Genomic DNA, 14,480 nt, shown 5'->3' with positions numbered 1-14,480 from the left:
TCGGGGGGGGGGGGGCTGAAGCCCCTCAAGCCCCCCCCCCCCCCCGGCTACATGCCTGACCCTACCTATCTGACGAGGCTCTGGCAACTGTCATCCATGCCACGGTCACGTCTAGGCTGGACTATTGCAATGCCCTGTATGTTGGCCTTCCGATGTCTACAACCCGAAAGCTCCGTATTGTTCAGAATGTGGCAGCCAGGTTACTCACAAGAACGCCCATGAAATGCCATATAACACCAGTGCTGCAACATTTACACTGGCTTCCAACTGAGTACCGTGGCCTGTATAAGATGTTAGTTCTGACCTTTAAAATTCTTTACGGCCAGGGTCCATTGTACCTTAGGGACCGCCTCTCCTTCCTCCATCATCAGAGGTCGCAATGACCAGCCCAACGTGACTTACAATATATACCAGGTCCTAGAGAAGTGCACTTGGAAAGGACCAGACGCAGGGCTTTTTCTATTTCTGCCCCTGCCTTATGGAATTCCTTGCCGCCCTATATGAGAACCATGCGTGACTTAGGGCCTTTTACTCTAGCACTTAAGACCTGGCTTTTTTACTAGAGCATTCGATCTCTGTTAATTTTTAAATTCTGTATGTATGTATTTTATGTTTTACAATTTAGCTGTAAATCGCCTAGAGCATTCTCGGATGGAGGGCAATTAATAAGTAATTAAATATGATGATGATATACTTGTGTATAAGTCTAGAAATTCCAGTTTGAAAATCAGTCTGGGTTGACTTAACCATAGGTCAGTGTCAGTATAGTACCTTAACTCTTATTGAAAGAGGAATCATTCAATTCTCTAATGCAGGGGTCCTCAAACTATGCCCCGGGGGCGGAATACGGTCCTCTAAGGTAATTTACCCGGCCCTCGCTTAGGGTCAATCTAAGTCTGAAATGACTTGAAAACACATAAAAACAACAATTCTATCTCAGAAGCCAAAAGCAGACCCACACTATCCATTGAAATACTAATAAGTTTATATTTGTTAAAATGGTTCTTCATTTTAATCATTGTATTGTTTTTAAGTGTTTTTGAACTATAAATAGGATATGTGCAGTGTGCATAGGAATTCATTCATGCTTTTTTTTCATATTATAATCCGGCCCTCCAACAGTTTGGGGGACTGTGACCTGGCCCTCTGTTTAAAAAAATTTGAGGACCCCTTCTCTAATGTGGCATTGGTGTTTTTCCTTCTCTATAGAATGACCCTTAACACACCCATGGATCATATCAAAATCCAAAGGTGTCTTCAACTTATACATGAGGTTGACTTACACATGAGCATATATGGTATTAAAATGATCTAGAACTTGATCTTTAAGTGTGGAGGAAAGACTGGGACTGCAAGGAGAAATATAATATAAATGGGTTCCTGGATGAAATGCATACAACAAAAATACCACTTGTATAACATAAACAATAATATAATTCAACAACAGTATATAAACATGCTGCACTGTTAACCTCACAGCGACAACAAACAATATGGTGCAAAATTTTAGTACAGTCTTTAAGTGTGGAGGAAAGACTGAGACTGCAAGGAGAAAGCCAAGTCTGAACCAATCAATCCACAGTTGATTCATATTTGACTACTGTAAATTTGATAATCACTGGGCAAAATAAGATATTGTGCTTCTCGAGGGCTTGCTTATATATGACAATCATTAGCTGAAGATTGTCACTAAACAAGTTTAATTTACAAAACAGCACAGGTTGTCATCATAACTAAGGAAATGAGAAAATCAAGATTTGTAGTTGGACTTAGCAGTCATTACCTCAAATAGGGCAAGATAATTGTATTGCTTAGTTGTAGAATGTCTTGTTTTCAAATGAATTGCATTTTAAAAACATGTTTTCTCCCTCTATATGCCAGTTATCAATCAGTCTGGGTTGCCATAATCTTGGTTTTTTTGATGTTTAACTGCAACCCAGCTTTTGCACTTTCTTCTCTCACCTTGATTAGAAAGCTCCTCAGCTCCTCCTTCTTTCCCTAAGAACAATGCTAAGGACCAGATCTCTGTTTTCCATACAGCAGAAATTGGCTCCCTGCACAAAATCGAAGACTGTAGAACAATGGTTCTCAACCTGTGGGTCCCCAGGTATTTTTGCCTGCAACTCCCAGAAATCCCAGCCAGTTTACCAGCTGTTAGGATTTCTGGGAGTTGAAGGCCAAAACATCTGGGGACCCACAGGTTGAGAGCCACTGCTCTAGAAGCACTTCTTCCTCTTCCCTTGAGAAAGAAGCCCCAAAGTGACCAGACTGCCCCCTTGCAAATCTGCCACTCCATGGTACTCTATCTCTCTCCTTCCCATGGAGCAGAGCATAGCGGGTGGAACAGACTCCTCAGGTCAGCCACAATTTGAGCATTATTACACTGAGTCTTTTATAGGAATATTCTGCTGATGTAGTCCCTTGTAAATTAATGATAGATGTCTTCCATTGTAGCTCCATCTCAGTTTCTTGGCCAGATGTTGACTCCTCTTGACTGGTGTTGACAAACACAAGGCTTGTGTTGACTTCCTTCTTAACATAAGGAATGTTGCAAACATTTCCTTAACTTGAAAGAATCATTGTCACCATCTTTATCAGAGTTTACTTTTCAGCTCTTATTAGCAACCTTTAATTACAGCCCAGCAAGCAGTTAGTTAGTTATTACAGGCTTTAATATTTTACTGGTGCTTTCAAAATTATTAACTGCATCCATACATCATTCCATTCATAGAATCATAGAATCAAAGAGTTGGAAGAGCCCTCATGGGCCATCCAGTCCAACCCCCTGCCAAGAAGCAGGAATATTGCATTCAAATCACCCCCTGACAGATGGCCATCCAGCCTCTGTTTAAAAGCGTCCAAAGAAGGAGCCTCCACCACACTCTGGGGCAGAGAGTTCCACTGCTGAATGCCTCTCACAGTCAGGAAGTTCTTCCTCATGTTCAGATGGAATCTCCTCTCTTGTAGTTTGAAGCCATTGTTCCGCGTCCTAGTCTCCAAGGAAGCAGAAAACAAGCTTACTCCCCCCTCCCTGTGGCTTCCTCTCACATATTTATACATGGCTATCATATCTCCTCTCAGCCTTCTCTTCTTCAGGCTGAACATGCCCAGCTCCTTAAGCCGCTCCTCATAGGGCTTGTTCTCCAGACCCTTGATCATTTTAGACGCCCTCCTCTGGACACATTCCAGCTTGTCAATATCTCTCTTCAGTTGTGGTGCCCAGAATTGGACACAATATTCCAGGTGTGGTCTAACAAAAGCAGAATAGAGGGATAGCATTACTTCCCTAGATCTAGACACTATGCTCCTATTGATGCAGGCCAAAATCTCATTGGCTTTTTTTGCCGCCATTCTTCCAGTCATTCCCACACATCATATTAAATCCACATTTATAAAATCTGCACATTAAATTTTTGTGACAAGGACAGTCAAATTGATATAAAGATGAAGGAAATTCATTCAGCGCTGCTACTTTTTAAAAGCCCATGAACAAAGCACCAGTTTGAGATGGTGCATATTTATTGAAGAAATGAATAAAATTGGACTTCTACTAGCCAAAACAATAAGCAAGCCATCTCAACAAATTGCACAGAAGTTTTTAAAATATATGATTAGGATCTACATTCCTAGTTTTGATTCCATTTAGCAATAAAGAGAATCTAGGGATAGAGGGGCATCATTGTTAACATGCTACCACTTACTATGAAGAGCCCCATCTGTCAAGTGGCTACACCAAATGCGAAAGATTAGAAAACTGGCAGGCGGTGGTGTATGACACAACTTCCAGTGCTGTGACAAATTGCATGGCATTTGGCAGACCTCTTAGTGGAGGCAGCTCATCCAGAAGAGGGAGCTGGCTGGGAACACTATGCAGATGCATAGAGTTGACTCAGCATTCCAATTGCCTTGGCTCCCTGCTTTCCCATCCTCAGACCAAGGCATCAAATCTCATGTTATACATTTTGGGAAAGAAAAATAAGGGAGTGTTTCTCTTATACTTCCTGTATACAGTGGAAAGAATGCAGGCCGGACTACCAGAACATAGATGGTGCCACCTGAAGGAAGGAAACAAAACCAGTAAAGGAGATACACGACCACCCCTGTGTTTTTAATAGCTATTTGGTAGATTTTTCTCCACAACAAAACTGCACTTGCCAAGTATACCTTCTGATGGGCAGGTGCGATGCAGCAAGTTCCCACAAAGACCCTTTGTTGAGATTGCAGTCCACAAAGGCTATGCTGCATTTTGTTATGTGCATATAAATGAGGAGGAACACAAGATCTAGTGCAGGGGTCCTCAAACTAAGGCCCGGGGACCAGATGCGGCCCTCCAAGGTAATTTACCCGGCCCTTGCTCAGGGTCAGAGGCGGCCCTAGGTAATATTCAATGGTAAGCAAACAGTATTTTGGCACCCCCCCCCCCAACCAATCATTGATATATATTTTCGGTTTGTCGTGGGAGTTCTGTGTGCCATATTTGGTTCATCATTGGTGGAGTTCAGAATGCTCTTTGATTGTAGGTGAACTATACATCCCAGTAACTACAACTCGCATATGTCAAGGTCTATTTTCCCCCAAGAGCGCCTCAAGAGCACCCCTGGGCAAAATCAACTATACTGCAAATGCTTACTTTGCGTAATGGGTTGAGCCGCCCCTGCTCAGGGTCAACCTAAGTCTGAAACAACTTGAAAGTACATAAAAACAACAACAACAATCCTATCTCATCTGCCAAAGGCAGGCCCACATTTCCCATTGAAATACTAATAAGTTTATATTTGTTAACATTGTTCCTCATTTTAATTATTGTATTGTTTTAAAGTGTTTTTTACACTACAAATAAGATATGTGCAGCATGCATAGGAATTCATGTTTTTTTTTCAAATTATAATCCGGGCCTCCAACAGTTTGAGGTACTGTGACCTGGCCCTCTGTTTAAAAATTTTGTTGATCCATGATCTAGTGCAGGCATGGGCAAACTTGGGCCCTCCAGGTGTTTTGGACTTCAACTCCCAGAATTCCTAACAGCCGGTAGGCTGTTAGAAATTGTGGGAGTTGAAGTTCAAAACACCTGGAGGGCCCAAGTTTGCCCATGGCTAATCTAGTGCAACAACATGCTGCTTTCTAAAAGTGCACTGAGTTTAGAAGTTCTGATGGTTTTTGCACAAGCCTGTTATTGGTACTATATCACTAATTTAATAAATACAGTGATACCTTGAGTCAAGAGTTTAATTCATTCCACGACAGAGCTCTTAACTCAAATTGCTCTTATCTCAAATTGCTCTTATTCCCAAAGCCAATTTCCCCATTGAAATGTATTCTTTTTGTGTCAGGAGCAACTTGAGAAACTGCAAGTCACTTTGAAATATATTGAAATGGTATTCATTAGGCTTGAGCAATTCAGCTGGAGGTTCAAGTTTCCAAATTTTGTTGGGTACCCAGATCCATTTTTGCAAGCTTCCCAAAAAACAGCTAATAGAAAAATCTATTTTGGCTAGGGAAGATCTGGACAATTAGCAGCAATGGGGAACTTATGAGGCTCCCCTTTCCATTCCCGGGATCCCTTCCTTTTTCCTTTCAAGGGAGCCTGGGTTTGAGAGCAGGGGTTAAGGATACTGCATACTCCTGAATAAAAGGGAAGAAGCAGTGCCTGGTAGCCATGTCGACCATTTCGGGCAACCTGCCCCCCCCCCCCCCAAAAAAAAACACAAACCATGGCGGTTGAGCCCTTGCCATTGCAGCCATCTGGAGAAGCTGAAGAAGATGAAAGAAAGTGGCTAAAATGGATCCATGTGCAAGTCTACTATTAATCTGTTCTGGCTCCCAATCCCCAATTTTCGTTATGTATTTTTAAATAAGAAAATGTATTTTATGAGTAACATATCATATATAAATGCACATTCACATGGAACAATAAAAAAGGAAGATCAACTTTTAAAAAGTAGAATCACAAGGAAGCACATTTGAGGCAACAAAATGTGTGCTGGCCAGTGTATAATAGAATCATATAATCATAGAATCAAAGAGTTGGAAGAGACCTCATGGGCCATCTAGTCCAACCCCCTTCCAAGAAGCAGGAATATTGCATTCAAATCACCCCTGACAGATGGCCATCCAGCCTCTGTTTAAAAGCTTCCAAAGAAGGAGCCTCCACCACACTCAGGTGCAGAGAGTTCCACTGCTGAACGGCTCTCACAGTCAGGAAGTTCTTCCTCGTGTTCAGATGGAATCTCCTCTCTTGTAGTTTGAAGCCATTGTTCCGCGTCCTAGTCTCCAAGGAAGTAGAAAACAAGCTTGCTCCCTCCTCCCTGTGGCTTCCTCTCACATATTGATACACGGCTATCATATCTCCTCTCAGCCTTCTCTTCTTCAGGCTAAACATGCCCAGCTTCTTAAGCCGCTCCTCATAGGGCTTGTTCTCCAGACCCTTGATTATTTAGTGTAATAGCAAGGGAAACCTGCACATTCACATGGAACAATAAAAAAAATCTTTAAAATGGTAATAATAAATAATAATAATACACTTTATTTGTACCCCGCTACGGCTTACATGAGGCCGAGCCCAAGCACAACAATACAAGCAATAATAACAACAGTACAAGCAATTAAAATAAAAACATGGACAATAAAATAATGAAACATTAACAATAAAACAACACACAATTAAAACTGTGGGGAGGCCAAATGTAAAATTAAAATGGAAAGTAATGCTGGAACATGGGCGAAAAAGGGATGGGGTGTTTGTGGAAAACATACAAGCAGATCTAAGAAATGTAAAGTGCTTTGGAGGACAAAGTGCTATGGGATTATTATTCTGGGAAGGCACACTGGAACAACCATGTTTTCAAGCTCCTCCTCAAGACTGCCAGAGTTGGGGCCTGCCTGATGTCCTTAGGAAGTGAGTTCCAGAGTCGAGGGGCCACCACCGAAAAGGCCCTCTCTCTCGTCCCCACTAATTTCGCCTGCGATGCAGGTGGGATTGTGAGCAGGGCCTCTCCAGTCGATCGAAGAGATCGTGTGGGTTCGTATACAGAGATGCGGTCACGCAGGTAGGCAGGTCCCAAACCGTTCAGGGCTTTGTAGGTAAGAACCTGCACCTTGAATTGGGTAAAAGCACAAAGTTGTGGCAAGGGAGCACAAAACACAAAGTGAAGAGCCATCTAACCTCCCTCCCTCTCTTGTTTTCTCTCTCTCTTCATGAAGCCAAACATACCAGGAATAAATTCCAGTCAAAATAAAATAATTTTTTTTCAAAGTGGACAAGAGCAAAGCAGACAAGAGCATGAGATATGGAGGCGGCTCCCTTGAAGCCCTAAAGCCCTGTACTCTCACACTAGCTATCCCTCTAGCACTAACTTTTAATTCAAAGCACTGCTCACATGTCAAAGGTAAACCTGGGTTGAGCAATGGCTTTTAATTCAAAATGCTTTTAAGTTGGGACACTCTAAAGTTGAGGTTCCATAGCACATCACAAAAGTGAGTTGCCATGATGTCCATCAGATTTCTGCCATATGAATTTACCCTTGATGACATCAACTACCTGGACCAGTCACAGTCTGGCTTCAGGCCTGGCCATGGCACCGAGACGGCTTTGGTTGCCTTGGTGGATGATCTCCATAGGGAGCTGGACAGGGGGAGTGTGATCCTGTTGGTTCTCTTGGACATCTCAGCGGTTTTCGATACCATTGATCATGGTATCCTTCTGGGATGCCTCTCCGCGATGGGCCTTGGAGGTATGGCTCTGTCGTGGCTCCGGTCCTTCTTGGTGGGTTGATCCCAGATGGTGAAGCTGGGAGACACCTGCTCAGACCCCTGGCCTTTGACCTGTGGGGTCCCGCAAGGTTCCATTTTGTCTCCTATGCTTTTTAACATCTACATGAAACTGCTGGGCGAGGTGATCTGGAGTTTTGGAGTTGGGTGCCATCTCTATGCAGATGACACACAACTCTACTACTCTTTTCCACCTAACTCCAAGGAAGCCCCTCGAGTGCTAGACAAGTGCCTGACCGCTGTGGCTGTCTGGATGAGGACAAACAAGCTGAAGATTAATCCTGACAAGACAGAGGTCCTCCTGGTCGATCGTAAACCAGACCAGGGTATAGGGTGGCAACCTGTGCTGGACAGGGTTGCATTCCCCCTGAAGTCACAGGTCCGCAGTTTGCGGGTCCTTCTGGATTCTTCACTTACGTTTGAGGCTCAGGCATCAGTGGTGGCCGGGAGGGCCTTTGAACAATTAAGACTCGTGTGCCAACTGCGACCATACCTCAGGAAGGCAGATCTGACCAAAATGGCCCATGCCTTATTATTGCTTGTATTGTTGTGTTTGGGCTCGGCCTCATGTAAGCCACACCGAGTCCCTTGGGGAGATGGTAGCAGGGTACAAATAAAGTATTATTATTATTATTATTATTATTATTATTATTATTATATGAATTTATTAGCAGGATGCCAAGCAAGTTCTTCTTCTACAACAACAGGTTGTTTGCTCTCTCTGTATTGCATTCCTGAACATTAGTTAAACTGGCCAGGGCTGCTAAAAGTTGCAGTTCAACAACGTCTGGACGGTCATACAGTTCTAATCCCTGCTGTGAGATAACAACACTGACAGAGGAAAACATCATTCCCCACCTCCACAAAGCCACACATAAACGGCCTAGAACCAATTTGCTAGATTCTGACCCCAGTTATACATTTCCTCCAATGAATTTACCCTGCAGCTGTTTTATCTTTCATTCAGCAGTCTCAGCACTCCCCCATTCCCTGTGTAGTTTGTCAAATTCTTTTATTCCTTAAATAAGGAACAAGCTTTACCAACTTAGCAGAACTGATCCACATCTCCTAGGACTGCTGCAAAAGCCAGGTGTACCAGACTGGGTGTGAGAGCCCTGGGAAATTTACAGCTTTATCCCTCTGTGTAACTGATCTCACCACTCCCAACTATCTGTGTGGTCCTGTGCTCAAGTCAGTATTTCTTCTCTCATCCTTTTTCCTCCTTGCTGAAGACGGGAAGAGCGAAGGCACAGAGCTCTCCTTAACATAATTGGTGAATACAAATGGCCACTTAGGGACTCCTTGGAGATCATTTCTAGTAACATGGGGCTGCCGAAATGGTTCTTGTCTCTGCTCCGTTCTTGGCAGAAAGATCAGATTACATGCAAGGGGCTATATAGTGGCCTGTAGTTAGCCACATTGTTAGAAAGAAGCACAATTCTCTGTTCACATTTAACTAAAACGTGGTATTGCTATGTAATGCCTGTTGTGCTAAGCATATTTCAGTCAAGTCCAATACAGAAGACACAATAACATTGCATCCACGCAAGAGGAAAAAGAACAGAAAAACTTTACTCTTATCAGCAGAGTTAAAACATAAACTTGCAATGTTACAAACAGTGCAACAAAGTTACATAGTCTTTGTAAGCAATACAGAATAAGGCTTCTTCATCTTCATCCAAATGAGAGAGCAGTAGAAATGGTTGAGTGAAATGCCTGAGCAAAGGCTCCTCAGAGCAAAAGCTGAACTGTATTATAAAAACCATACAGTTATACCCCACCGGGTGTGGTCCAAACTTACTAGTTGACCTACGTTAGCAGCTACACATAATAAGATCAATCCAGACAAGGCAGAGGTCCTCCTGGTCGATCGTAAACCGGATTGGGGTATAGGGTGGCAACCTGTGTTGGACGGGGTTACACTCCCCCTGAAGTCAGAGGTCCGCAGTTTGGGTGTCCTCCTTGACTCTTCACTTACGCTTGAAGCTCAGGCGTCGGCGGTGGCTGCGAGGGTCTTAGCACAATTAAGACTCGTGCACCAACTGCGACCGTACCTCGTGAAGGCAGATCTGGCCAGGGTGGTCCATGCCTTAGTCACCTCCAGATTTTTTTTTTTTTCCATGTTCTAGAGGCATTCTCCCCCGACGTCCCGCCCACATCCACGGCAAGCATCCTCAGAGGCAGTGAGGTCATCCTCAGAGGTAGTGAGGACCTTACTACCTCTGAGGATACCCGCCACAGAAGCAGGCGAAACGCCAGGAGAGAATGCCTCCAGAACACGGCCATATAGCCCGAAAAAACCTACAACAACCCAAATTTGTATTCCTGCTGCACAAATACTCTGTAACACACATGGGCAAACTCTGGCCCTCAGATGTTTTGGTCTTTTTTTTTTTTTTTTTTTTTTTGAAATGATTTTTATTAAGTTTTTCACAATCCACACATGGAAAGAGGGGGAACAAAAAACAAGAAGATAGAACAGTAGGAAAGGGAGAGGAACACACAAAAAACAAACACAGAAACCCACCATATCTAACTACCATCTAATACATACAATACAACTACTCAAACTATTCTAAAATGACTTCCACTCCAACCTCAGGATCTTTTCAAGATATTTCTTCACCTTAATATCTATTCTCATCCCATTGTTTTTTCAGCTTTCTTTTCATAATCATATATCAGGGACCAATCTGTCCTCCTCAAAACTCTTCCTTCATTTCTTCTCAACAAAAAAGTTAGTTCGTCCATGTCTCTTATTTCTTTAATTTTCTTCCACCAGTCTTCAATACTCGGAACCTCACCATTCTTCCAATATTTGGCAAAAACCATCCTAGCCGCCGTTGTGCAATAAGTAAATAATTTATCTTCATTCTCATCCAGTTTACAGTCATCATCTGTAAATCCCAGAAGATAGTATTCAGGTTTCTTCTTAAAGCTTTTCTTTAATATTTTTTGTAACTCCTCATGAATAATAGACCAGAACTTTGTTGTTTCTTTACATGTCCACCACATGTGGTAAAAGGTGCCTACTTGCTCACTACATTTCCAGCACTTATCTGATACATTTTGATACATATGACTCAGTCTACTCGGAGTCAAATACCACCTATAAAACATTTTATACCAATTTTCTTTTAAGTCCATAGCATATGTGTATTTCAATTTTTTATTCCACATCCTTTCCCATTCCCCAAAGTGGATGGGCCTTCTTATATTTTCCGCCCATTTAATCATAGAGGTTTTCACCTGTTCTGTTTCTGTCATCCACTGGAGCAATTTATTGTATAATATTGTAACCGTTTTCCTTTGTGTTTTTAGTATTCTATCCCATATATTCTCGTTCCAATCAAAACCTGTTTTTTGATCTTGTTTAAAATAGTCTTTAATTTGTAGGTAATTTAACCAAGTTATATTGCTAAACAAAGTCTTTAATTGTTCAAATGATTTCATCTCTATTGTCCCCTTCACCAATATATCCTTGTATCTTGGCCATGTCCTCCATCCTAGTAGTCTTCTTTGATGCGCTTCCATTGCTGAAATCCATAATGGTGTTGTTTTATAGAAAAGAGCTTTGTACCTCATCCATGTCCGTAGTAGGGAGGCTCGCACGAAATGATTACCGAAGTTTTTCTCCTTCATCTCTCTGTTGTACCATATATACGCGTGCCATCCCACTCTTAAATCATAACCTTCTAGATTTAGGCACTTCTCTTTGTCTAAAGTCATCCAGTCCCTAATCCAGGACAGTGCGCAGGCCTCGTGGTAGGTCTTCAGATCGGGAAATCCCAATCCTCCTCTTGTTTTCTTATCTATTAAATTCATATAGTTAATTCTTGGTCTTTTTCCTTTCCAGACGAATTTCATTAAATCTTTCTTCCACTGTTTGAACAGAGTTTGACTTCTTATTATCGGTATATTCTGGAACAAGAACATAAGTTTTGGTAATACATTCATTTTTATCAAGGATATTCTACCCAGAAGGGATAGTTTCAGCCGGTCCCAGTTCTGCAGATCCCTTTGTACCTTCTTCCAAACTAATTCATAGTTATTCTTTAAAAGTTGTCCGTTTCTAGCTGTGATCCAGACTCCTAGATATCTAATTTTCTTGACACCTTCAATTCCAGCCTGTTGTTGAATCTTTATTTGTTTCTCCTTATTCACATTCTTAAATAAAAGTTTAGTTTTTTTCATATTCATCTTAAAACCTGCCACCTTTCCAAAATCTTCTATTTTATTTATCCAACTTTGTAAATTTTTCTCCGGGTTTTCAATTGTACCTATTAAATCATCTGCAAACGCTCGTATTTTATATTCAAATTTACCAATTTTTGTTCCTTTGATCTTTTCATCCTCTCTGATTTTCTTCATCAGGATCTCCACTGCCATAACAAAAATTAATGGGGAGAGTGGACAACCTTGTCTCGTGCCTTTCGTAATTTCAAATTCTTGAGTCACTTGCCCATTTACTTTTACCTTAGCTTTTTGAAATTCATAAATAGCATTAATTGCATTATTAAATTTCTCTCCCATATCCAACTCTTGTATCAAAATCTTGAAGAAATCCCAATTCAAATTATCAAATGCTTTCTCGGCGTCTATTGACAAAAGGGCAAATTCTTTTTGATGATTGGTCTCATAATATTCCAAAAGATCTAGAACGTTGCGTATATTTTCTTTCATATGTCTATTTGGAAGAAAACCTGTTTGTTCTTCTCCAATCCACTTACTTAAAAAAAAATTTAGTCTTGTGGCCATGATATTTGCAAACAGTTTATAATCCGTATTTAACAAGGAGATCGGCCTATAATTTTTAATATCATTCTCCGGTGATCCTTCTTTATGTATCACAGTTATTTCTGCCTCCTTCCAGGAGTCTGGAACCTTTCGAGATTTTAAAGCTTCATTCGCTATAACTTTGAAAATAGGTATCAACTGCTGTTTAAACGTTTTGTAAAATCCTGCCGTAAACCCATCCGGTCCCGGAGCTTTATCTGCATTCATTTTACTAATGGCTTTCTCGATTTCCTCTTCTGTTATTTCTTTGTTCAGTTCTTCTCTATCTTCATCTGTTATTTTATCCAGTTTCATTTGTCCAATATATTCCATAATATCTTCTTTCTTTATATCCTCCTTTGTGTATAATTGTGTATAAAAAGTCCGAAACTCCTCCAGAATTTCTTTATCCGTTTTCAAGTCCTTGTCCTTGGTACTTATTTTAGCAATATGGTTGATTTGCCTCTTTTTTCTAACCTGGTTTGCCAACCATTTACCCGGTTTATTGGCATTTTCAAAAGCCTGTTGCTTTAGAAATTTCATCTGTCTTGATTGGAATTCCAGCTCCACGTAATTTTTTTCCTGTTTCAGTGTCACCAATTGTTTCTCTATTCGTTTAGATGGGTTTTTCTTTAACTCCATTTCTTTTACTGCTATTTCTGCCCTCAACTCATTTATTCTTTTATTTCTCTCTCTATTCCTTCTTGCTCCTTGTTGAATAAAGTGTCCTCTCATGACTGCCTTAAAGGCATCCCAGACCACTCGTGGCTCCATTGAATCTAGTCTATTTGTTTGTAGGTAGTCCTGTATTAACTTCTTGAAATATTCTTTGTCATCTTCCATTTTTATTAAGTTCTCATTTAATCTCCATTTTCTATGATAATTTTTTTGATTTACGACAAGTTCCAGAGGGCAGTGATCTGATAAGTCTCGTGGCAGAATATTAATCTCTTTCACTTTAGTAGAGAGATTCTTAGTAATCCAAACCATATCAATTCTTGACCAGGATTGATGTCTATTCGAGAAGAAGGTAAAGTCTCTTTTATCTTTATTTCTAATTCTCCATGCATCTTCAAGATCGAAGTCTTTTTGTAAGTCCATGAATTTCTGGGGAAGTTTCCCTCCCTTAAACTTCTTTTTCTTCAAACTTTTATCTATCTGACAATCGACGACCCCATTAAAGTCTCCTGCCAAAATCAGTTCATCAAATTCTGTTTCCTTTAACTTAGTATTTAAGAATTCAGCAAATTTCTTCTTCGGTCCATTGGGAGCATATATATTACAAACCAATATTTTGGAATCTCCAATTATTATTTTCACTGCCACACATCTTCCTTCTGTGTCTCTAAATGCCAATTCTGAATCTATTGAGTCCTTTACATACGTAACCACTCCTCTTTTCTTTTTTTCATAGGCCGAATAATATTCCTTTCCTAATTTTTTATTCGGAAGGTGTGCCACATGTTTATCACAGATATGCGTTTCCTGTAACATTATTACATCAAAATTCTGTGTCTTCAGACTCCTCCATACTCTCTTCCGTTTTTGGGGGGAATTCATACCGTTAATATTATTCGAAAAACATTTTATTTGTCTCTCCATCATTTTATTTATCTTTATCTGGTCCCAATCCTGTGTCGCCAAAAGCCAATTCCATTGTTTCAGTTGCCGATTGCTCCGAACTCTGACCTCCTTTTTCTTCCTTTTTCCGTGGTGTCGTTCTCTGTGGTTTTGGTTCTTTTCCTAAAAAGCCATAATCCTTTGGTGATTTATATCTTGCCTTTTTTGCCTTTACTCCTTTCCTTGGTGTAGATAATCTTCTTTCTTCACCTTCCTCTACCTCTACTTCCTCTTCCTCTTCTTCTTCTCCTAATTCTTCTTCTTCTTCCTCTTCTCCTTGCTCTTCATCTCCTTCCTTCTCTTTCATAAGTTTTTCA

This window comes from Anolis sagrei, chromosome 4 (genome assembly GCF_037176765.1).
Source record: "Anolis sagrei isolate rAnoSag1 chromosome 4, rAnoSag1.mat, whole genome shotgun sequence".
Taxonomy (NCBI): domain Eukaryota; kingdom Metazoa; phylum Chordata; class Lepidosauria; order Squamata; family Dactyloidae; genus Anolis; species Anolis sagrei.
Note: the sequence above shows the minus strand (reverse complement) of the source record.